The sequence below is a fragment of the Cydia pomonella genome, chromosome 22, assembly GCF_033807575.1.
Source record: "Cydia pomonella isolate Wapato2018A chromosome 22, ilCydPomo1, whole genome shotgun sequence".
Lineage (NCBI taxonomy): Eukaryota > Metazoa > Arthropoda > Insecta > Lepidoptera > Tortricidae > Cydia > Cydia pomonella.
The window spans coordinates 2930438-2954745 of NC_084724.1; positions in this window are offsets into that span (position 1 = coordinate 2930438).

The following is a 24308-nucleotide window of genomic DNA, read 5'->3' on the forward strand; positions in this document are numbered from 1 at the left end:
TAAACAAAAAAAAAACAACAAGTAACTTAAAACAAGCAAAATAGCCATAAATAATATATAAATAATTATTCAATAGTCTGTAAGGTGATTGGATAGTTAACTTCTTTGTGAATAAAAACGGATCAATATTCATGCATTTTATTACATGGCCAAACGCATAGTTAATAGTATTTTATACAATCGTGTATAATAGAGAGCTTTTCAGTCGAGTACCGTGTTTTGGCAACGAAGCTTGCTGAGTTGCCAAAGTGAGGTACGAGATTGAAAAGCTTGATTATATCACTATTGTATTCAATACTTTTTCTATGAGTCAATAAAAATAATACTTTAAACTAATAAAATCATACAGGTAAACAAGCCAAAAGTATACAGCTATTTAAGATACGCGAGTAGCCGCGATACCTTCATACTCGTACGCGCCCCGGCCGCCGGGACCCGGCGGGGTGGTCAATGACACCTTCTCGTAACTCATGAGGCCCTGGTACTTGCTCTGCGCTAAATTTAATTTTTAGACAGTTTTCTCGATTTTGGCCACCGTAGCCTATGGAGACAAACATGCAATGGTAAGCGGTTTTCGTAGTCTATGGATGTTGCTATATTAAGGGTGTCACATGTGCGTTTATGACTTATGAAGCAATAGTTTCTACTATACAACCTAAAATAAATAAATAATTAATTTGAGCTATCGTTTTGTTTCGTCCTCTTGACCGCGGCGAGCTGTGATTGGTCCATTTCATTACAGTTGACTAAACCGTTTCGAAATTAATATTATAGTTGAGTTGGGAGCCCATACATGAAAAGTACCCAATTACAGTTTGGTATACGAAATCTTAATTCAACTATTACTGTCGACGAGTAGAAAAATATTATAACGACATTCTTACTCTTATACAAATTGACTAAGTCCCACGGTAAGCTCAAGAAGGCTTGTGTTATTGTATACTTACATAGGTCTTTCAAAATCTAAGAATTTGCTTTTGTGCTTGTCCTTATTATTAATTGGTCTCAATTCCGTCAAATGTAAACATGCAATGCCTTGATTGATCTAGATTACTTTGTCCTAAAGTTAATGGCTTCTGCAATTATCGTTAGCCAACTATTTTTCCCCACAGGCCAAGCCAAAATTAACCTTAAGATAATACCATAAAGGCTTTTACAAGTGCAAATTTTTCTCGGTTTATCTATGAATTTTAGGGGTGATATTTGGTTCAGTAGGTTGGTATTTGTGTTTCAATTTCCTGTGAAATGTTATGAAAAGTCTCGAAAATGTGATTGAGTTGATTTGGTCGTATAATAAAAGGTAGTTTGGTTACCTACATTTATTGTACTTATATATTAATCAAATTTGGAACAGCACACAATTGCAAAATACGATACATATTTATTAAATTAAAAAAAAATGTATAGTAGATTGTATGTTAACCAAGGGATGAAAGGCACCTATTTCAGTCGAGGTTAGTTAAGGTAGTTTTCGAGCGCCAATAGTCCGAGGCTAAAATGTTGCGTTTCACTCGGATTAAGCACTCTACTTTTCATTTTGAATACGAGAAAAGTGAAATCTTACGTGTAATAAAAAAGTGGCTGTGACATAATCGGACAGACAGACGGACATGACGAATCTATAAGGGTTCCGTTTTTTGCCATTTGGCTACGGAACCCTAAAAATAAATGTAATACATAGACCTTTTTATAGTATTCTTGACGGTATATTTATTTTAATAATAATTTAGGTAAAAAAATTCGTTATTTATTGTAAAAATCGTTGTGTCGTATAAATTGTACCTACAACAAATCCATTTGTTAAAACCAATTTTACTTGGAGAGTAAAATGGTCTAGAGCAGAAACGTATCACAAGAAATATGTATCCTTTCGGGCAAGATTCTTTAGAACACCAATCTAATCTCTCTTAACCCTACTAGAGTCAGTGGGGCGACACTCCTCCTTTCGGCTTGTGATAATATAGGTCAAATTGTCCATATTTATTATCATTCGCGTGTCGAATGTTGCGTGCTCGGTGAACATTGTCATAATTTGTAGCGTATAACGGGCCGTTTGTCCTAAATTATCCGTTTTGGTAGGTAAATAATGAGTTTGACAAAAAATACAACTTTTATTAAGTTTCTGAAATGTTCCTTCGTCATAATGGTGGGCTTAGATCATGTATTGTATTGCACTGTATTTCCCCACCGGTATTTAAAAAATAAAATAAACAATAACTCCAATAACGTACGTTTCAAAAGAGTATTTCTATCTAAAATTCGGACAACGCACTTGCAACTACTTTCCTTTTTCATGCTCTGAAAATGTGTCGTCGTTGTTCTTAAAAGTGGGCGGAAAATGATACGTTTCTGCTCTAGAGCACTGTGCTTTCTAAGTACTATTTTTTCATTTTTTTACGACGCAATTACAATTTGGTTTTAAATGGATTTGTTGTACAATTTATATCCTAATATGTAACTTCTATATCGAAAGTACCCAAAAGAAATACTTTTGAAGTTTATACTTAGCCGTGTTTATGGTAGAAAGGTACTTATTAACAAAAACAAGTCTCACGATCGAAATTTAGTTATCTGCCTCTTTATCGCTCGAATATGCAAGAGTGATAGAGAGGTTAGAGAATGAAATTTCGATTTTCTTGTTTTGCGGTAAACCCTCCGATTGTGATGGATTGTGGTGCCCCCCACGCAGAGTTTCGCGTAATATTCCCTATTGAGCAAGAGTCGCTTCGACCTATTTGATTGAACTAAAGTACAGTCAGCGTCAAATAATTCGTAGCAGTCAAAGTAGCCAAATAGTTCGGTACACCACGGTATTTAGTATGGTGTACCGAACTATTTGGCCACTTTGACTGCTACGAAGTATTTGACGCTGACTGTACATAGGTCAGATGTCACGGCGCCCGAATCGTCTTATTGTCAAACACTATTATTTAATTAGAGCGCTACCTAACGAGCTTCTACATCACACGCTCAAATAGTGTGCGGCTATTCTGGATTTTAAGTATTGTAACTCTGCTAAATTCTCTATGCAACGTTGCGGTTGTCATCATTGCTTAAGCTGCCCATCCCCCGCTTGAGAGCAAAATTTCTAACCAAATGAATGCCCCTCCCCCACCCCTTGGCCATCAGCCATATAAACTGCCCCCCCCCCCCTATAAAATGAGATGAGGGGTATGGTATCATAGAAAGGGCTCTGCGCTGCCACTAAATCACCAAAACTATTCGAAGTGGTTCAATTTGTCCTGAGTTGCTTTTAAAAGTACAAATTGAACTTTGAACTATAATGAAATAAAAGAAGGTTCTAAATTCAAAACTGCACACATGCATGCTGGATGTGTGTGTATCCACGCACATTTTTTTTTCGAACGCACCATAACACACCAAAGCTTTAATACCTTTGCCCACTCGTCCTGAATGCGACTTGCGCATGACGTGCGTATAAAAATAAACTCTTGTCTCTGCCCGGCGCCACACTCGGTTGGCCATAGACAATCGGTGATCTATGGTTATTCAGTTCAATGCCTTGGCCTTGCTGGATACTATGGGGATTGGTCAATGAAATTATGTGTAGTGAAGAATTCATTGAGTCAAATGCCATCGGGTTACTTTGAACTATTGAACTTCGGGTTACATTATAATTTTTAGGAACTACCTCACAAAATTACTTATTATTAGGTACCTATTACTTATTATTCAGCATCAAACGTAAAGTATTGAACCCGGGTATGGAGGGTAGAGGTAAGGAGAACAATCTCTTATGGGTGAACTATTGCTTAAGTGTCCAGCTGGCAGCTGTAAATAATAGTTCGCAATCTCTCCGGTAGCGCTAGGGTAGCACAAGGACATGACATGAACGTATACGTTATTGACGGAGTAAAGTGCGCTGTCAGTGATTTGATTTTTTTATCAAAGTGTAAAATTTGTTCGCGTTGTATTGTGGCGTTACCTATTTAAGGTTTTTTGACAGGACACTTCATACACATAGATTGTTCTCCTTACCTCTACGCTCCATAGGACCCGGGTATATCCTGACACTACGTCCAAAAGGTAGGTAGGGCACTGTGAATATTAATACAGATTACAGAAAACCGCAGCCAAATAACACTACACCCTACTCAATAGTGTTGTGTTCCTGCCGGTAAGTAAGTTTGACGAGGATACGGTGTGTTAGGGTCGGTAACACGCATGTAGCGCCTCTGCATAAGCTACAGAAACTGCTTACCATCAGGCGGGCCTGCTTGTTTGCCATCGTCGTAGTACTGAGAAAACTGCCATTCTCTTATCAGCTTATCTGCGCTGCGCGTAAAGCCAGGGAAAAGGCTGTGATTTTCAAGCTATAGGGAGCGTGCATGAACTGTAGGAGGCAGCACAGGAGCCGTCAGATTTTTGGCGCGAGGCGTAAATGTGATGTTTTTTGTTCCGATGTAGCCCACAAGATGGCAGAACCTACTATGCACAAGAAAACACGTGACGTGTACATGTGCATGTTTATGGTTCCGATTCAGGCCACAAGATGGCCGACCCTCCAACGCGCACGGTCCCTATAAAATAATTAAGCCAGTCTGGGGATCGAGGGTTTGTAAGGCTGCGAAGCTTAGGATAATAGCAGCAGTAGCAGGGGGCCTAGATAAGATGACAGTCGAACATCGACAAACGCCAAACCCTTGGCTAGTCCCCCAGGTGAGCATCGACTTCTGCGATTTTGTTCATAATAAAAGTAAATTGGTTTTCATTTCTCACGCCCTCAAAGTGGGTCATTGTTGTTCTATGAAGTGTGCAGAAAGTGATACGTTTCTGCTCCAGAGCATTTTACATGCTAATTACGTTTTTTATTTATTTCTTACGATAAGCAATTATAATTTGGTTTTAAATGGGTTTGTTGGACGATTTCCACACTCAGATATATCAGATATATCATTCTGATATATCAGAATGGAAATGGTCAATGGGGTATGGGGTAGGTGTTATTTGGCCGCGGTTTACTGTAAGGTGGAGGTACTTCCTCAGTTGGGCTCTGCTTTAGATCTGGAATGACATCCGCAGTGCTGTGCCCTACCTCTCTTTTCGACGTAGTACGTTATACTGTTTAATTCGATAAAAGATAAATCCAGACTATAAATAGTATGTTCAGAAATTCTACCTAATCGTATCGTTATGTATACAGTCTTGTCTGAAAATCGTTAATGTACCCAGTGCTCCAGTGGCTGCGCAGATCTAGCCGTTGCCATGGCAACGGGAGACCTAGCCCGGTGCACCGTGCGGGTTAACGAACGGTTATCTACAGTTAATATTAATTGATGGTTAATATCAATACCATTAAGTGGGGTAAACTGGGGACAGAGGAGTCACTTGAGACAATTTAGTCTATGATCTATCTAGTTGAGAAATTTACCCTATAACTGCTAAATCCTGTTTTTATAATCGGGGAATACACATTCCTTTGTCTAATGTTAACCCTGCAGTCCCCAGTTACCTCACATGACGGTAACTATCTCGTATCATTAGTCCAATTCTGACTATTTCTGACGTTTTGGAGTAAAACGGAAATACCTCATCGATAAAATAATTCAATATAATTATTGAATCTGTTCATAAAGTTTCACCAAAATCAGTTGAGAATACTACCTGCCGAGGATAACAACCGAATATATGAAAGCATTTTAACCAAAGATGAAACGGCGACCAGATAAAAGATGTTCAATAAACTTACGATATACTTAAAGATCTAATAAATCAGGCCTGTTTCTTATAAACCTAGTAACAGCCTTTTAACTTGGATTTTACCTTATAATCCTCAAAAATAATAAATAAATAAAAATGTTATTTATTCAGGTATCAACATTAAATTACAATAACGCAAATATACAATTAAATAAGCAATTAAATTTCTCTAGACTAAAATTAAAGCTAATTATAATGATCAATACTTGAACCTGAAGAACTTTAATAGTCTACATATGCAGATCGTTTAAAATTTAAATTGGAACCTAAATCTACTTTAGATATTAATAGCTTAACCCTTTGACCAGCACAGACGGCTGTGAACAGTGTGAACGTCATCAGAAAGTACCAAGGACACCAACGACGGCCACAGCCGTCAGCTACGCCGATGCAATGGAACTTATGCGGGACACTGTAAAGTTCAATTTCGCTTAAATAATCGCGATCGCCTGGCGTCCAGGGCACGGCATCTTCCTTCGCCGTGTGGCGTTCAAACTGTTCCACAAAGTATGTTATTTAAAATTGAGAGCATAACTTTGGTGTTTTTTTAAAACCGAACCTAAAACTACTTACTTCATTAATTACTTAAAACTTCTACGAAACTCCTTGGAATTTTCCAAACAACCTAAAATTGATTTCTCCACAATGGCCGCCCACGTTTGAATAAATTGGAAGGCCAGAGACCTTTGGATTGGAGTTAACCTAAACTAAGTACCTAAAGTAAGTGGCTTCTGTGATACCATCAATCTACATCAAGATTAGAACGGTTTATTTATTTTGTTGCAAGTAAATGTTATTATATTAATGTACTTCTTGTACTGCTGTGTTCCCATTTGTGCCCCACCCTCACGTGACCGCCGCCATATACGAGGGAAGGACTAATGGGAATTATTTGTATGAAGCAGCCATTCCTATCAGTGTCTGGCGGAGACATGAGAGTACGCCGTTCAGTTTCTAGTGTCTAGTGACGGGACGGGACCTTGCTTTTTATCTTTTATTTAGGCATTCTAAAGGACGGAACCGAGCTTGCATGCATTTAGGTTGCGTACTAAACTAATGAATGTTCTGTTGCATTGCATACTAAGTAATTGAATATGCTGAATTATCTTCAAAACGGATAGACCGATTAAAGTAGTTGAGGTTTTTTAAAAAGGATTTGTGATAGGTATACTACAACTAACGACACTATTGATTGAGTAGACAGTTTTTTAGAGTTAGGTAATTAATGATTATGGAATTTCTCATGTCATACGACAGTTGTCACCGACGTGGTATAAAAAAAAAAAAAGGTGTCGGATTACGGGTCTACATTTTATTTAAACACCACGGAGGCAAACAAGTATAAGGCCCGCCTGATGGTAAGCACTCGCCGTAGCCTATGGACGGCTGCAACTCCAGGGGTGTTACATGCAATTTGCCGACCCTAAACAACAACAGTTTAGGCGCAGGGTGGAATCCGAGTTTATTCATTCTCACGTGTCTTCATGTAATCAAACGTGACGTTCCGACAATACGATTCATAGACAATTTAGACTTCGTAATGTCAGATGATCCGTTCGTTGCTGCGATTATTAATAAAAATCTTATTAGAAATCATATTTTTCAGTGGTTATTTGCTTGATTTCAATACTTTGTGAGTTTCTTTAAGTATTCAACAACATTTTAAGTAAATTATTATTATGTAATTCCAGAGAAAATTGTGATAACGTCTTCGAGAAGTGTTTGTTTACATGATAGGATAGATACAAATTCTTATGAGAATAAATAATCTTTAAACCTTTGATTAAACGCCTGTTAGCCGTAGTTTTACTGACCCAGACTGAATCCAGGCTATTGATCGCTCCCCAGCCGCAGCCCCGCCTATTTTATTCAAGTACTACGTTAGTAAAGCACAGTTAGACTACGATCAAACCTCAGTTAGCGTCTGTTTCACCGGCCCAGGCTGAATCCAGGCTATTGATCGGTCCCCAGGCCGCGGCACTGCATATGTATTATAAGCACCAACATACTTTACCCTGGGAAAATGTAATAAAACCATTAAAACGCCTCTAGGTAAGAATTTTTCAATTGTCAAGTTCATTTCATTGCTCAATTTTGAGCGACCTCTAAATAATGTTTGTTTGTTCTCAAAATTGCTTTATATAATGTATATACGCCGTTTTTGACTAAAAATAAACTTGTGGAGTATCAACATTTAAAAAAAATTTGGACCATACTAATGGGATTATGTTAAAGTATGTAACTTTACTTTTGAGTGACATTAACGTGAGACACTTCATTCGGTTCTTGTCTGTTTTAATTTTTTTGTCTTTTAATTATTTATATAAGAATTCAAGCCTTGTCGACCCTCTACATCTCTAAGGATAATTTAATATATTTTTTATATTTTATCTCTGACACTTAGAGACTTATACATCTCTAAAGAATTTTAGTATTTTATGGTTTTATTTTTTTATCATAGTTTTTTTTTTGTGTAATTTGACATCTAGAGACAGTATACATCTCTAATAAAGTATTTATTATTTCATAGATTCGATATTTGTAATTGTTTTTTTTTTTAATTTATTGTTTGTAAAAATGGACATGTAAAAGTGCCCCTGTGGCCTATTTGCTGAATAAATGTTTGATGTTTGATGTTTGATTAAATTAAATTAATTTGTGTATGAATCCACGTTTGACGACCGGTCTGGCCTAGTGGGTAGTGCTGATGGTCCTCAAATCCTGGTAAGGGCATTTATTCTTGTGATATTTGTTCCTGAGTCATGGGTGTTTTCTATGTATTTAAGTATTTATAAATATACATATCGTTGTCTAAGTCCCCTCAACACAGCCTTATTGAGCTTACTGTGGGACTTAGTCAATTTGTGTTTTAAATGTCCTATAATATTTATTTATTATTTATTTAAGACTGCCCTCTATCATGACAAGATGGCGACATCTTTAAGGATAATAGGTAGGAGGTATCTCACACAGCAATTTAATGCAGAGATTTCGTATACCGTAATGTGTGTCGCCCATCTGGCCGACGATTTCATCTCCATATAAGCCAAGTGGACTCTCTGCCAAAATTCAATGCAGTTGGAACAATTTTTGACGCAATAACCTCCATAAATATTTTTAACATTAGCATCCTCGGTACAATGCCTCAAGGGCCTAAGATTAAAGCTAGTTACAGTAATCCTCTGTATATATCCATTATGTATATTGTTATTGTAAATAAATAAATAAAAAGATAAAATAGATTAATATAGTATAGTTTTACAAGAAGTGTCCGACAGAAACCGGATCGTTTAGGTACCGAAACCGAAGGTTCGATTTTGCTCTAGTTTCGGCCGAAATTAAGCTATCGGCCGAAAATTGATATTTATGCCGAATCCTGCCGAAACAGAAGCCGGAAACTTCGGCCAGGCGCTACTGAAAATGTCGACCTTTTCCTTTATGGTTTCATGCTTAAGAGTGCTTAAGAGGCCGTTATCGATTTAGTCGCAAAAATGTCAGATTGATAGATTTAGACGATAAAATTGTACACTTCTTGTTAACTATTAGAAATTACTAGTACTGTACCCCTAGTGTAAATTTAATCGACATCATAACGTGACGAACGCGTTTGCGTTAAGTCTCATTTCGTATAGGATTTTGAGTTTCCAAAACGTCCCGCTTGGCGCGCTCTTTCTAAATCACATACAAAATGAGACTAAACGCAAACGCGTACGTCACGTTTCGTAATCGAATTTATTTACACTAGGGGTACAGGGGCACCTCAATATTATCGGTAAAATTGGTCATAATCGGCGAGCCAATTGTCGTCCAAAATTGGCATTTGATCAGACAATTTAATCAGATTGGCGAAAAATTGTTCCCGTCTACTGGCCTTACAAGTCTGCCTTTCTAAGTAATTTTACGTAAATCTAATATGACACCCCATCCCGAGATGACGTCACTCCTCCCCGGTGTGACTCACTGGGGTTGAGGGGTTGCGGCCCCCGACTCTTGGAAATGACTCATATTACTTACCAACTTTAGGGCGGTTTCAGTCAATTCAGAGATTCAGACTAGCGTTTTTTTCTACGCGTATACGATCGTTTCGGCGGTACGAGCTTACACGCACGTTAATTTTTTTTACATAATTAGTAGTTCTACGTAAAAACCAAAAGTAGGAAAAAGTAACGCGCGTGTTATCTCGTAAAAAAAGCGGCCAAGTGGCAGTCGGACTCGCCCATGAAGGGTTCCGTACCATTTATGACGTATTAAAAAAAACTACTTACTAGATCTGGTTCAAACCAATTTTCGGTGGAAGTTTGCATGGTAATGTACATCATATATTTTTTTTACTTTTATCATTCTGTTATTTTAGAAGTTACAGGGGAGGGGGGGGGCACACACCTTTACCACTTTGGGAGTGCCGCTTGCGCAAACTATTCAGTTTAGAAAAAACCTCAATATCATTTTTAAAGACCTAAAAAATTTTTGAGTTTCAGTTCTAAGTATGGGGAGCCCCCAATACTATCCAAGTTTCAACAATATAGTTCTTATAGTTTCGGAAAAAAGTGGCTGTGTCATACGGACGGACAGACAGACAGACGCGCGTGTAAGCTCGTACCGTTGCTAAACGCTAGTCTGTATCTGTAACCGCCCTTATACTCGTAACAAAAGCGTATGTGAAACGCATACAACTGAGATCTAAACTTAAACAACTTTTTTTCCTTTTTTTTACATTTTTTGGACTTAAAAAAATAAAATGTGTTGAATAACTTTCTCGGACATACATAATTTGGTACATTAGTAAGTACAAGTAAGCTGCAGAGTTAAGTGACCCCCCCCCCCCCCTGCATAATGTTTGCAGGGGTGGGGGATTGTCAAATCTAACCTTTAGTTACATGATAATACGACGAGTCAAGGCACGCATAGTACGGTCACGTCTAAAAATATCGATACGAACAAAGTACCAAAAATATGTATTACACTACCTTGTATGGGCAATAAGGTCGCGTATACATATTTTTGGCACTTTGTTTGTATCGATATTATTAGACGTGACTGTACACGTCGTGTATGTACCTGAGTATATACTTACATTTATGATGTGTAGGAGGTACAGTTAACCTTGACACGATGGTCACGCACGAAACGAACCCCCGTTACTCACGTGCCATTATTAAAGGGTTATGGCCTTTTTATTAATCATTAGTTCTTTCGCGTGACTTCGTTCGCGTAGAGTTCGTTAAACGCATTCTCAAACAAAACAAATAAGTAAAAACCTTGTAAACTTTGCAGGTAACGTTGCTTTACGACAGGATTTGCCCTGACATGTCAGGATTTTTGGTCCCTAGTCAGGATTACGGGGGGACTTGGTAAAGTTAGGTAGTGTCAGGGTTTTTAGGAAGATCAACTAACCATTAGAAGCTAAGAGCATTTTTATTTATTAGGCACACAGAACAGATAATATTTATTACATGAAATAATTATTATAAGTATAGGTTTAGGTTGGGATTGTTAGGAACGCCATCCAAAGCATGATGTAAGCGCAGCATGAAATACATATTTTAGAGCTAAAATTACAACTACATATACTAACTATACACTTAATTACACAAACAATTTTAGACACAAAACATAATTCGCATAAAGAAGAGAAGGAAAATAAAATAAAGTTTGGCAGAGGAAAGGAAAGGTTATGATGTAGCTAATAACCACATCATATGGTCAATATGGGAGCGAGTTCTTGCCTTTAATCAATGTAGCATTACAGCGTCCTAGCCTAATGGGTATTGACCCTGTCGACGAAGCAGGAGGTCCTGGGAATCCTGGTTAGGGCATTTATTTGTGTGTCTGTGTTCATCACGAATATTTGTTCCTGAATTATGGATGTATAAGTAATACCTATGTATCTGAGTATATCATCACCTAGTACCTATAAAACAAGCTTTGCTTAGCGGATCCCTATGTTTGACATAATTATTGAAAGTCACAATGTAATGATTGTCAGATTATCATTAGTCATAATTCTGAAACCGTTAACTTCTCAGGATTTTCGTAAGGTTATTTTATAGTAATCCTGAAAAGTTACGCGTGTCTGAGAAAAAACAAATTATGTCGTTAGTCGGCGGACAAACAATATATATGACTTAAAACTTTATGCGAAACAATAGAGACCCTTTGCTTAGTTTGGGCCAATTCAATCTGTGCGAGATTGTCCCCAAAATTTAATATATAATGTACGTAATTGTAAGCCTATGGCATGTATGAAGCCATTATACGTATACAAGATAATTAAGCTAGCAGTGTCAGGTGGTTACCTGACTAAAACTAATTTAATTTAGGCGTTGGGCACACCCTATCGTGTTACCCTCCCTGTGACGTCAGCGGCTCAGAGGGGCGGCCGGCACGACATCATATTTAGATTATTTACTGCTACAAAATGTTCTTGTATTTCCAATGAATTAACATTACCAAGATCACCTAGTAGCTGCGGTCTTTAATTGTTTAGCCTATTAATGGTTGCTTAATACGGTATTAAACTACGAAATTAGCTTGAATACTAAATAACTTAATAATTAAAGACCATGACTGTACAAGAAGTTATTTATAACAACCATATTTGTTAGAAATGAGGAAGCCGTTTTAAAACTATGAACGAAAATCGTGTTGGTTTAAATGAGGAAAAGTTTTTATAGTAGTTTAGATGATCTGTAATCACACCATGATTCCTGCACAATACTACTACTATTGCCGAACAGGCGAGTAGGCGGAATAGGTTACCTAAATACAAGTACAATGCAGTCTAGATATTCTATCAGCGTAATCAGAGAATTATCCGCGGAAATCGATAAAAGCCCCGAATATTCAGCAAATATTTTTTTATAATGTTTCGTCTTGTTGCATCTCTGTAAAAAGCTCTTCCAGTACTTTTCAAGTGAGTCTAAGTACCTACTCTCTTTCATAAAGTTACGTTTTCCCGTTGTCATTAAAACACGTGATGAAATGTGTCCAATCCATAGATTTAGATTATTTAGAAGTGTTGAAAATTTGGTTGAATGTCCCTTGCCTTTTGACCTGTTTATTCCTAAGGAATTGCCTGCACAGGATCGGCAGCGACTAATAAGTGTCGAAGTGTCATCGTCATAAACTAAGTTTAACTTTTATAGTGTCCTTACAACAATTTACCTTACAGCCTTTCAGAATAGGTAGCTTGGACCTGGCTTACTTTGCCTTGCTGCTTAGCTGACTGCCATTTCTTGTCAATCGGCAATATACCGGCTAGAGATATAGGATCGTAAGTTTAATTTACACATTATATTGTGGTTAAGGTTATCGTAAACAAAGCCGATGCCTCGCTTGTCAACAAGCGGCGCCTACACGATGACTTCACGGCCTGAATCACCGGTCCTCCCACCATTGCTAAATAAGCACTTTGAGGGGACCTATACAGAATTGAGTTTTACACAGATTTTGTTCAAGCGGTGCGTGGACAATATTTTTAGCACTTAAACTGATATATGCGTTGCGTTGTCGCGCGCGACACTATACTTTTGTCAAGCAATACTTCCAAGTAAATAGTGAAGTAGATATGGAGTCGCTAGTGACAACGCAAGTCATGCCAGGGGGTCAGGACTGGATTACTACTCAAATGTAAATAAGTTATTTGAATGAACCTATATGGGATTAAAAGAGTATGCCACGCTTGAATCCACCAAAGCGTTTTGGAGATATGACGTTTTTTTAATTCGTAGTTCAATTTTGTGATTTTTCTTTCGTCGGGTTGTAATTATAATTATAACTTTGCGCATTTTATTGTCCATATGTAAAAACTATCAAGACTCCCACCCTCATGTAAGGAAAATAAGACATGTTCGATAGACCTAAATCGCCTTACGATGATATAGGTACGGCTCAAATCATGAGCTTTCCATTTGACATTGCCGTTGGTGGAAAGCTATCTCTTCTAACATGTCACATTGTTAAATAAAGGACAAAAAATTGCCTAATCTTTTGAAAGTGTTTTTTTTCCCCTAAGTTGGCACACAATTAGGTATACTCAGTTCTACCCGCGTGGAATGCACACAGAGGGCTTATAGCCAATGTGGTAATCGTTAATAGAAAACGCTATAAGAACTAATTACATCCACGTCTCAGTCACAGTACAGTCCACAGTCCCGACGTCGATCCCGAGGAAGTATTTTTCCGTTTCATCAAATATCAGCACATCGCTAACAATATTTGACATGTAAAAAAATACCTTGTCTATAATTGTCAAAAATGTTCAGTGTTTTTACATATGAACCATTTATTTACATTTTAAATATTGTTAACGATGATCGCGCGATGTGCTGATATTGTGTGAAATGGAAAACCATTATCAGGCCCGACATCGCCACATCGGGACTGACTTAACGCCCGATATCTGGATGTAATTGGCCCAATAGGCATAATGTGCGGTAATAGTCGCGTGACTTGTCTTTCCGATACACTTTATTTATTTATCTATTTTAGTTTGGCATGTGTCGATGAACGAGTGTCATCTTTGCAAGGCCCTCTATTAACGCCAATTGCTATCTTCTGTTAACAGTAGTTGGTTGGCAACGTTAGTCTCGCCAAAGCACCAAATGTCGACAACTATCTATCGACCCTCACTTATTTCCTTATGTTGTAATTTTAGCCGCGAGGGACTCCCACGCACCCAGTCTAACACCCATAGTCTCATCTCATTACCCATTTCCTATAACTTAAGCCTTTTTTACGTTGTATCGCGTCTATAGTTCCCCTTGTTCTAAAAGCTCGTATGTTGGTAGTTGTTTAATGTGATTTAGAACGTTTTGGGCTTGTTGTGTCGGAGCAGGTCCGCCAACGCGCAGGATATGCTGAGCTAAGACAGAATGCGTGGCGCTGAAACTAGTTCCGCAGGGTTGCTATATGAAAAAAACGGAATATCCTAATAAAATAAATGATAAATAAATCACACAGATCGACCCCGCCCCAAACTAATCAAAGCTTGTACTATGGGTCCTAGGCATACATATTTATACCTATAGAAAACACCCATGACCTAGGAAAAATACCTGTTTTCATAAAACAAATAAATGCCCTTACCGAGATTCGAACCCGGGACCAAATTCTGAGATATCTTGGATGATATTTTCTCCAAGCCATTTTCCCTTTTCTCTGCCCAACTCCGAACTTTTAACTTGCTTCTTTTCTAGTTTCTAGTATCTATAGAGCTCCCTGTTGAACACTTTTCCCATTTGTTTGTATTTTTTTAGGTGAAAGTGTTTGCTCTGAATATACCTGATAATTTCGGGTGTATACATGATACCATATATGCCCTAGCAGGCCATGTTACTTAATAAAAATAACAAAAAATACAATTACAATAATTATTATGCAACAAACCTCAACCAAATTTAAACCCGAGAGAACTGTAATACTGCTACAGTCTCAATCTGAATGTCACCTTAAGGGATACTTTGAAGGAGTACTTGGGTATTTTCACTTAAATGTGTAACATTAACGGCCGGTTAGCAATCATCACCAAACTGATGGTCAATGTCAAACCCCATACAATCAAGAAAGTGATAAATAAATAAATAAATAAATAAATAAATATTATAGGACATTATTACACAAATTGACTAAGTCCCACAGTAAGCTCAATAAGGCTTGTGTTGAGGGTACTTAGACAACGATATATATAATATATAAATATTTATAAATACTTAAATACATAGAAAACACCCATGACTCAGGAACAAAATATCCATGCTCATCACACGAATAAATGCCCTTACCAGGATTTGAACCCGGGACCTTCAGCTTCGTAGGCAGGGTCACTACCCACTAGGCCAAACCGGTCGTCAAAATAGTTAGACGACACCGAAACACGACATAAGTCGCGTTTCAAATTACAAGTTAAAATGAAAATGCCCACCTTCTTTTTCTCTTTATACCAGAAATAGAGTCGTGACATTAGTGTGTTCTAAAACCCTCGTGAATAACCTAAAATAAATCAAAACAAAAGTATCGAGTAGATCATACGGAACCCTATGATTGTACGTTCACTATTATCCAGTTTTATATAACGCACCGTTAGTCATTACGATGGCCTTTCTCGATTATTAATTATAATTAAAGCGGAGCCTAAGACTGATCTGAATTAATTATCTGTTCTTAGAATCACTGGATTCTTTTATGAATTGGTGAAACCGGCAAAGAGAATGTCGGGCCATGCTCAGTTCAACCCTACGTTCCGTAGTTACCCGTTCGTCAAAATAGACTTTTAGCAAAGAACTCAAAAACGGTTTAACCGATTATGATTGCTATAATTTTATTTTCCTCTAAAGTTTTTCCTAAGCTTTACTTTTACAAAAAAAAACATAAATTTTGGACAAAAGTTGTTTCCAAAAATACCCATATTCGTTTTGAATTTGAAAGACCTATCCAACGACACACTATATCAGCACAGCGATATAGGGTTGAAGCGAAAAAAAAATTATTCCCCACTTTCGTGTAGGTAGGGGAGCCACCCGAAAAAAAACTAGTTTTAAGCGTAACTGATTTATACATCCATGCCATATTTCAGTTTTCTAGCAATACCGATCACTGAGCAAAGCCGTGGACGACAGAAGGACAATCAGACAGACAGAAACTATAAGGTCAAACTAGGGCGACTATGAAACCCTAAAAATGGACATTTCTGTGTCGATATTGTTTTTTTACAAGTTAAATAAATGCGATTCAAACATAGAAGTAACTAATTGTAGTAAGTACATTACACGCTTATTTCACACGGCTCGAATTCGTGAGTGACACCGCTAAACTAGCACCATTCTTAGTGCCCGAAAGGCCCGTCCTAACTTAACCTGAATAAAGTGAAATTTTTTCTACGACAGGACATCTATATTTTGATTTGATACATTAATCACCACGTTGACTTAGTTCATTTTCAATATATGAAAGCCAATCAACAAAAATGTATCTGTCCTTACATGTTCGGCAAACAAGTCGAATCGGGCCCCAGGTTGACAACAACACTTCAATTGACCCATATCCAAGGGCGTACTATCCACGGATCTACGTGGGCAGTCCGTGGGACGAATTTCAGTTCCTACTTGATCAATCGACCATATAGCTTTAGAATAGGGGCCAAAATGGCTTGGGAAATGGCTGAGAGGTAGACTAAGTGACATTTAATGGACGTCCATCTCAATTTACGTGTTTCAATGTTTCGATCGCTGTGGGATAGTGGGGCTGCGGGACTACTCGTATATCATTTCTATGCTAGTACCTATTGTTATATGCGAAGATTGCCCATCTCTGTTTTTAACTTTTATTCGATCTTGGCTGAGTGTCGGAGATGGAAACACGACCTTCGATTACTGATTACAGTTATTACCAATATAAAAAGCAAAAAAAAAAATTAACTAACTATTGAAATTTACTCTAAGGGTCTCCCCAAACTAGTCGACGCCGTTTCGGCAAATCGCGTACGGAAAAAGCTTTATGTCAACGCAATAAGAGCGAATAAGTCGTAGATCGGCTCGGCCCACGCGAAACGACGTCTTTCGACGGGAAAACGGCGTTTTGCCGTAAAGCTGTTCGCATTCGTACGACGCTGTTTGCAGCCTACCGCACACGTTCGCATTCATAAATCTCCTTATACCGCCGTACGGTGCCGTAAAGAGTTGAACGGCTCCGATCACGGCCGAGTACCTACGATAAGGACCGGTCAGAGCTGGCGGAAGCCGTTCAGCGTCTTCGACGGCCGAACATAGCTGACGACGGCCGAACAGAGCCGATGACGGTAAAAATGCTGGTAAGCCTTTTTTTCCATGCCCGTCTACGTAACATATCCATCATCACAGGTTATTATATAATATGTAACAATTACCAAGGAAAATAATCTTACAGGTCTGTTCAATTTCAAACTCAGGTTGTTACTAACAACCAGTCTCCAAAAATGAGATTTACGATTGCCGATCACCCGCTGTCCTACATCTGTTCGTCGGACTCAACAGCTGTACGTGTGCTGTCTGACGTCTCGACGGCAGGACGGAGCACGGGAGAGCCGACCGTCGCTTTACAACTGTTGCGATAGCAAGTCGCAGGCGATCGGGCGTCTCTACGGCCGCAAGGAGGATGAGACTGCTAAACGCAGGTGTCCAACCGCGGAGACGGTCGATCGGCTAAATGCGAATAGTGTGGTGTAAAACACTCGGCGAAAGCCGACTCCGCGTCGACTGGTTTGGGGAGACCCTAAGTCTTTACTAACTTTCGAAAAAAACCCTTCAACATTTTAAAAGGTCATTTAAATAAGTAGCCTATGTTACCTGCGTTATAGAAATAAGGTTGCCATTGCCAATGCCATACGTCAGGATTTCCCCTGACAGGTCAGGATTTTTGGCCCTTTGTCAGGATTGCGAGGGGACTTGCCGAGTGTCAGGGTTTTTAGGAACTGTAATTAAAAACTAGAAAGTAGTAGTAGAAGCTAGATAAAATTTGGAGTTGTTGTCTTGGTTGGATGATATCGTCGGTCGTTGTCGTCGAATCGCTAAAATGAAGACCACGAACACTTTTGTCAAGACTGTCACAAGAAAAACGACAATTAAGAGAAAGAGCAAGCTCGGTTCTCCATACAAATACAAACGTAGTTACTCTCTCATTTTAAAACGACTAGCTGGATTGCTCTGAACCGTTGTACACACAATAGGATAAGGAGGCCTACCGCGAACCACGTTCGACGTGTTGCCTCTCTGTCGCACTTGTAAATTCGTACGTAAGCGTGATAGGGAGGTAACACGTCGAACGTGGTTCGCGGTAGGCCCTAAGGTATGTATAGATATACTCTGTATCTTTAGGTATTTAAATAAAAGTAAACAAACAATTTGTACATCTTCGGGTAGTTACAACATTTATTGCTTAACCAACCAAATACAAAACTGCCTGGATCTGTGACTGAACGACCTGACTTTAACCTACATTATTTGATCATATGCAACTATATATGGCAGTTAAAATATTCAACTCTATTGAAAGCTATTAAAGTTCAAATTTAAGTAAAATATTTTTTATGACACGCGTTAAGGAAACATTTGAGGGTAGATTTTGTTTACTTTTATTTAAATACCTAAAGATACAGAGTATAGCCCTGTAATAAGTTTATGTAGCTTCAGATACCATTATTTAAAATATACCGCGAACTTAAGTATTTCGTACAAAACATGTTTAGGCTCTAGGTATTTCGTTTCTTTTATAAACTGGAGCTACATATATAAACTAATTATAGGACTAGATCCTCATCCTCATGTCATTCATTGTATGTGCTATTTGTTGGATTGTAAAGTTTCATTACAATCCAACAAATAGTTTTAAAATGAGAACGATAATCCGTATGAATGGGAAGGTGAAATTCGGCCGAGCTTGCCGGGGACTTTGAAGAGCTTTTGCAGCCATGTGGCATACAATTAACATTAACATACAATTCAGATTCAGATTTACTTATTTCTCAATAGCAATAAGTACACAATTTTCATTAATACAAACAAAAATATGCACACATAATGAGATCGTCAAAGTAGGTACACTAGGTACACATTTTAAACTAACATTTACATTATTTTACATATTTGAAACATAAAAAAAAAAATTAATATATAATACAATCACATTTACACATACAATTTGAATAATAATTCGTCAATTATCCGTAGTCTTTTTATACATTAAAAATAATTATTATTTAAGTATTCTTTAACGCTATAAAGTGTCCTGTCAAGTAGGAGCTGCTTAACTTTGCGACGGAAAGTGTTGATGTTAGTCTCAGTTTTTATTACTTTTGGCAGCTTGTTATATAATTTCTGCCCTATTATTTTGGGTCACTTTTTTGCGATTTTTAATCTGCATTTGCTTTGCCTTAAGTTGTCAGGATATCTAGTCGGTAATTTAGATCTCCTTTTTGGAGACTTTTATCCGGATATTCCATTTTATCATACAGAAACCCTTCATAAAATTCAGTTAGCGATCGACCGCGCGAGCGACCGGTTATATTTGTTATTGTTAACTCACTTAACTACGTATTTAAACTGCTCCATTCAACTTTGAACCATATTCTCTGCCCGTTACGGTCGTCCGGTAATTTGTCGTTGGAATGTCTCTTTGTAATAAGTGCGGTGATGTTTTTAATGGTGATGGTGATGTGCCGTGTTCACAATGTGGAGGATCTTATCACTATCGGTGTTCTGGAGTTCAGGAGAACACTTATAAAAGAATGACCGCGGATAAAAAAGCAAGTTGGCGGTGTATCTCGTGCCGCCAGCCGGACAGTAATGACCCCTTAACCGAATTGGTTAAGGAGGTTAGGGGCTTCAAGGCACAACTGCAAAAAATGCAAAACGGACTAGACCAGGCGAATCAAGGTATTGCCAGCATTGAGGGAAAGCTCAGCTCGATGGAAACCCGGCTGGAGGATTTCAACGTGCGGCTTACCCTCACGGAAAGTAAGCTTGACCATATTCCGTCCATCGAATTGAAATTAAAGCAGCTGGAGACTGACTTCGCATCACTAAAAGCCAATGAAGGCGACCGGGACCAGTTTTGTCGACTTAATAATATTGAAATTAGTGGTGTTCCCCAGAAAAATGGCGAGAATTTGATATCCATTCTAAGTAGTATTTCAGTCACAGTCGGTTTTGAGTTGCGAGAAACGGATGTGGACTCAATTCATCGTGTGCGCCGATTTACGTCGTCTGTGGGCAGCGGGGACCGCGCGGACCCCAGGCCCCCTGCTATCATCGTTCGTTTCTGCCAGCGCCGCCGCAAGGACGAGCTGCTGGCGGCTGTGCGCGCGCGCCGCAACCTCACCAGCGCCGACGCCGGGCTTTTGGGCCCAGCGGTCGCCATTTACGTGAATGAACACCTCACAGCGGTTAATAAGATGCTTCTTAGACGGGCTCGTGACAGAAAAAATGAACTGAATTTCAACTACCTATGGGTTAGGCAGTGTAAAATATATATGCGCAAAAGCGATAGCTCTAAAGTGTTTGTTATCAGCAATGACGATGATTTAAAGAAACTTAAATGACTATCATCAAAGAATCTCGTCGGTATTTCTGAGTATGTTCATATAGTGTATATTATATTATTGGTATCTTTTGTAAGCTTGTGGTATCTGATACTCATAATAATTCAAGACTGTGACTGTAACTTATACTTTTTCATAATGTGTAAAACCCATTTAACTGATTTACGATCTCAATGTTCAAAGGTTAGGCCATGCTGCTTGTCTGAGAAAAAGATATGCCATATACAACTTCCAATATTTATAAACCTAAATTTCCTATATAACTGTATTTTATTTATCAGTGACTAGTACGAGTAGTAATAACATCTCTATTTACTATCAGAACGTAAGGGGATTGCGGACTAAATCACATGCTTTCTTATCTTGTGTTATTAATTCTAACTATGACTTTATCTGTCTATCCGAAACTTGGTTAAATCCTGACTTCTTCAGTAGTGAATACTTTGATAGTAGGTATGAAGTATACAGGCGTGATCGCTCGGGGCGCTCCGCTCGGCGCGGGGGCGGCGTGTTGGTGGCGGCGCGGCGCGGGCTCCGCGTGTCGCGCCGGGACGAGTGGTGCGCGGCGCAGCGGCACGAGGAGATATGGCTCACCGTGGAGCCGCGGGCCTGCGCCGGCGCCGCGCTGCGCTCTCCCCGCGCCTCGCCGCCCGTCCGCCGCCGACCGGCCGACCCACTATTGCATATAGCTTGTGTTTATTTTCCTCACAATGATGACCATATTAATTCATTACGCTGTTTTTTCGATAATGCCGCTAGGATAATGCACGCCAATCCAGATGATATTTTTGTTTTTGTAGGCGACTTTAATGTATCTCATGCCTGTTGGTCCCTGTGCCCAAACTCAAATACTCTTACTATGGAGCCTAATGTTGACGCAACTGCAATAGTTCTTTCCGATTTCATCGCTTTGACTGGATTAAGCCAATTTAATTCGTGTTATAATATAAATGGACGAGTGCTTGATCTCGTTATGGCTAACGTAATTTGTGAGGTTAGTGCTAGTTCGTCCCCGCTTACGCCGGAGGATCCACAGCATAAGGCGTTACATATATCTTTGGCTCTTAATTCGTTAAATTATTCACCTCAATTGAAACCGAACCATACTATTAAGCCTATTTTCCGCCGCGGCGACTATAATTCTATCCGTAAGGAACTGTCCGAAACCGATTGGGCATGTATATTAAATATGGATGTTGAGGAATCGGTTTCTTATTTTTATTCTGTTTTAAAAAGACTTATTTTAAGTTATATTCCTCATAAATGTGTTAACTCGAATAATGGGTACCCGCCTTGGTTTTCTTGTGCACTTATCAAGCTTCGTAAACAAAAATTATCAGTACATAAACGGTGGAAAAGGTATAGAAATCCCCTTGATAGGGCGGAGTTCGTACTCTTAAGATCCAGGGAGCATAAGATGGCTACTGAGTGTTATAAAACATATATTTCACTAACTGAAGATAAAATATATAGTAATCCATCATATTTTTGGTCTTTTATGAAATCTAAATTTCCAACTAATCATGTACCCGATCAAATGTCATACCTAAACGATACATCCAACGATGGTCTTACTATAAGTAATTACTTCAATGACTTTTTCAACTCGGTTTTTGTGCCTGATCTTTCTGTCGCTCCTGACTGTCTACCTGTACCTGAGGACTCACTTATAGATCTTAGTTGCATTGATGTTACAGAGGATTGTGTTTATGGATTTTTGAAGAGAGTAAACGCTGGGAAGGGTAGTGGTACCGACATGATCCATCCTTATTTCATTATTATGTGTGCCAGTAGCGGCGCGTGAAAGTTCTGGCTAGGCAACTCGGAACAAAAAAAAGAACACGTGCGCTAGGTGTGTCCTTGGGCGCGACCTTTTGCAGTTAGTGCTTTGCCATACTATTATACACACAACATACAAAATATCACTGGTTTAGTAACTTTATATATAAAATTGTGCACACAAGTAAGTAAAATCACATAAAAACATTTAAAACTCTAATAATAACAACAAGCCTTGGTAACAACCGGGACGGGAGTGTTAACAAACACACAAATTCTAAAACCTATTACTACAAACCTACAAACAGTACTTTCTTTGAAGAAACGTTCTTTATCAAATTATTAAACTTGAGACTACATAAGATTCTTGGATTTTTCTATTAAAATTAATCTTTTTTTTAAAGGTTTTTACAAAAATTGGTATCAATGATAGCAAAATACTGTACAATTTTACCCATTTATTCAATTCAATGTTTTTGTATGGCAATATTAAGCATTCGCGCGGCAAACGCCACTCGATTCAAAATTGTGAACCATTACACTCCAATATAAATCTTACCTGTTTGTATTTAAGGTTTAAATTCAAATGAAGCAGCATGTTAATAATAAGTGACGTTATCGCGGCCGTGTACAGAGGGCCTACCGCGTACCCCGAAGTTCGCAAATTGCGAGCATCTTTCTCTGTCACCCTAGTTACGCCATTGGAGTAAAAGAGAAAGTAGCCCGCAATTTGCGTACTACGGTGTTCGCGGTAGGCCCCTCAGTGCTCGCGGACTTTATGAATATGTGCGTGCATTTTTCCAATATAAACCTTATGCTATTACGTTTAAGGTTTTTATTCAAATGAATAACCCGATACAAGACCGAGTTGCTTTGAAGCTCATTCGCGTGGACTCTCTATAGCAAACTTTATGCGCGTGTGCGTGAGTTTTCGTATCTGTGTAGTGGCGCATGAATGAATAGTCAAGCTTAGCTTCACTTCGCGCGCCTGCTATGATTAGTGCTTTAGTAAATCGTGTTATCAATTCCAAGGTAATGTAATACGTAGTGTTTTCATTATGGATATAATTTTAATGATGATAATATAAGTTTGGTTTATATAGCAATAAATTTTAGGCAAGCCGGTGGGAATCGAGTTGTATGGACCCGCCGCCCCTGATGTGTGCCCAAGAGTTAGCTGCACCCCTAACTCTAATTTATAAAAAATCATTGTCAGGTGGTTATTTCCCTGTGGTATGGAAAAGAGCCCTGATTACGCCTATTTATAAGAGCGGGGATGCTCACCTGGTTACAAACTATAGGCCAATTAGTAAATTAAATATTTTCGCAAAAATTTTAGAAAAAATAGTTTATAACAAAATTACAGCTGCTTTTTGTCATCATATCGCGCCCAGTCAACATGGTTTTTGCCAAGGTAGAAGTGTTGACACCAATCTACTTACCTTTTCTGATTTTATTATTAATAGGTTAGCCTCTGGGGGCCAGGTGGATGCCGTGTATACCGATTTTTCGAAGTGTTTCGATAAAATTAACCATAATAATTTGATCAAGAAACTTCTCGACCTCGGTATACACGGTGACCTCCTGAGGTGGATTAAATCTTACCTCTCTAATCGTAGTCAAGCTGTGGCCTTGAAAGGGTACACATCTCGTTTTCTCCCCATCCCCTCTGGAGTACCTCAGGGGTCACACCTTGGTCCTTTATTTTTTATCCTGTATATAAATGATATGGCGGCTT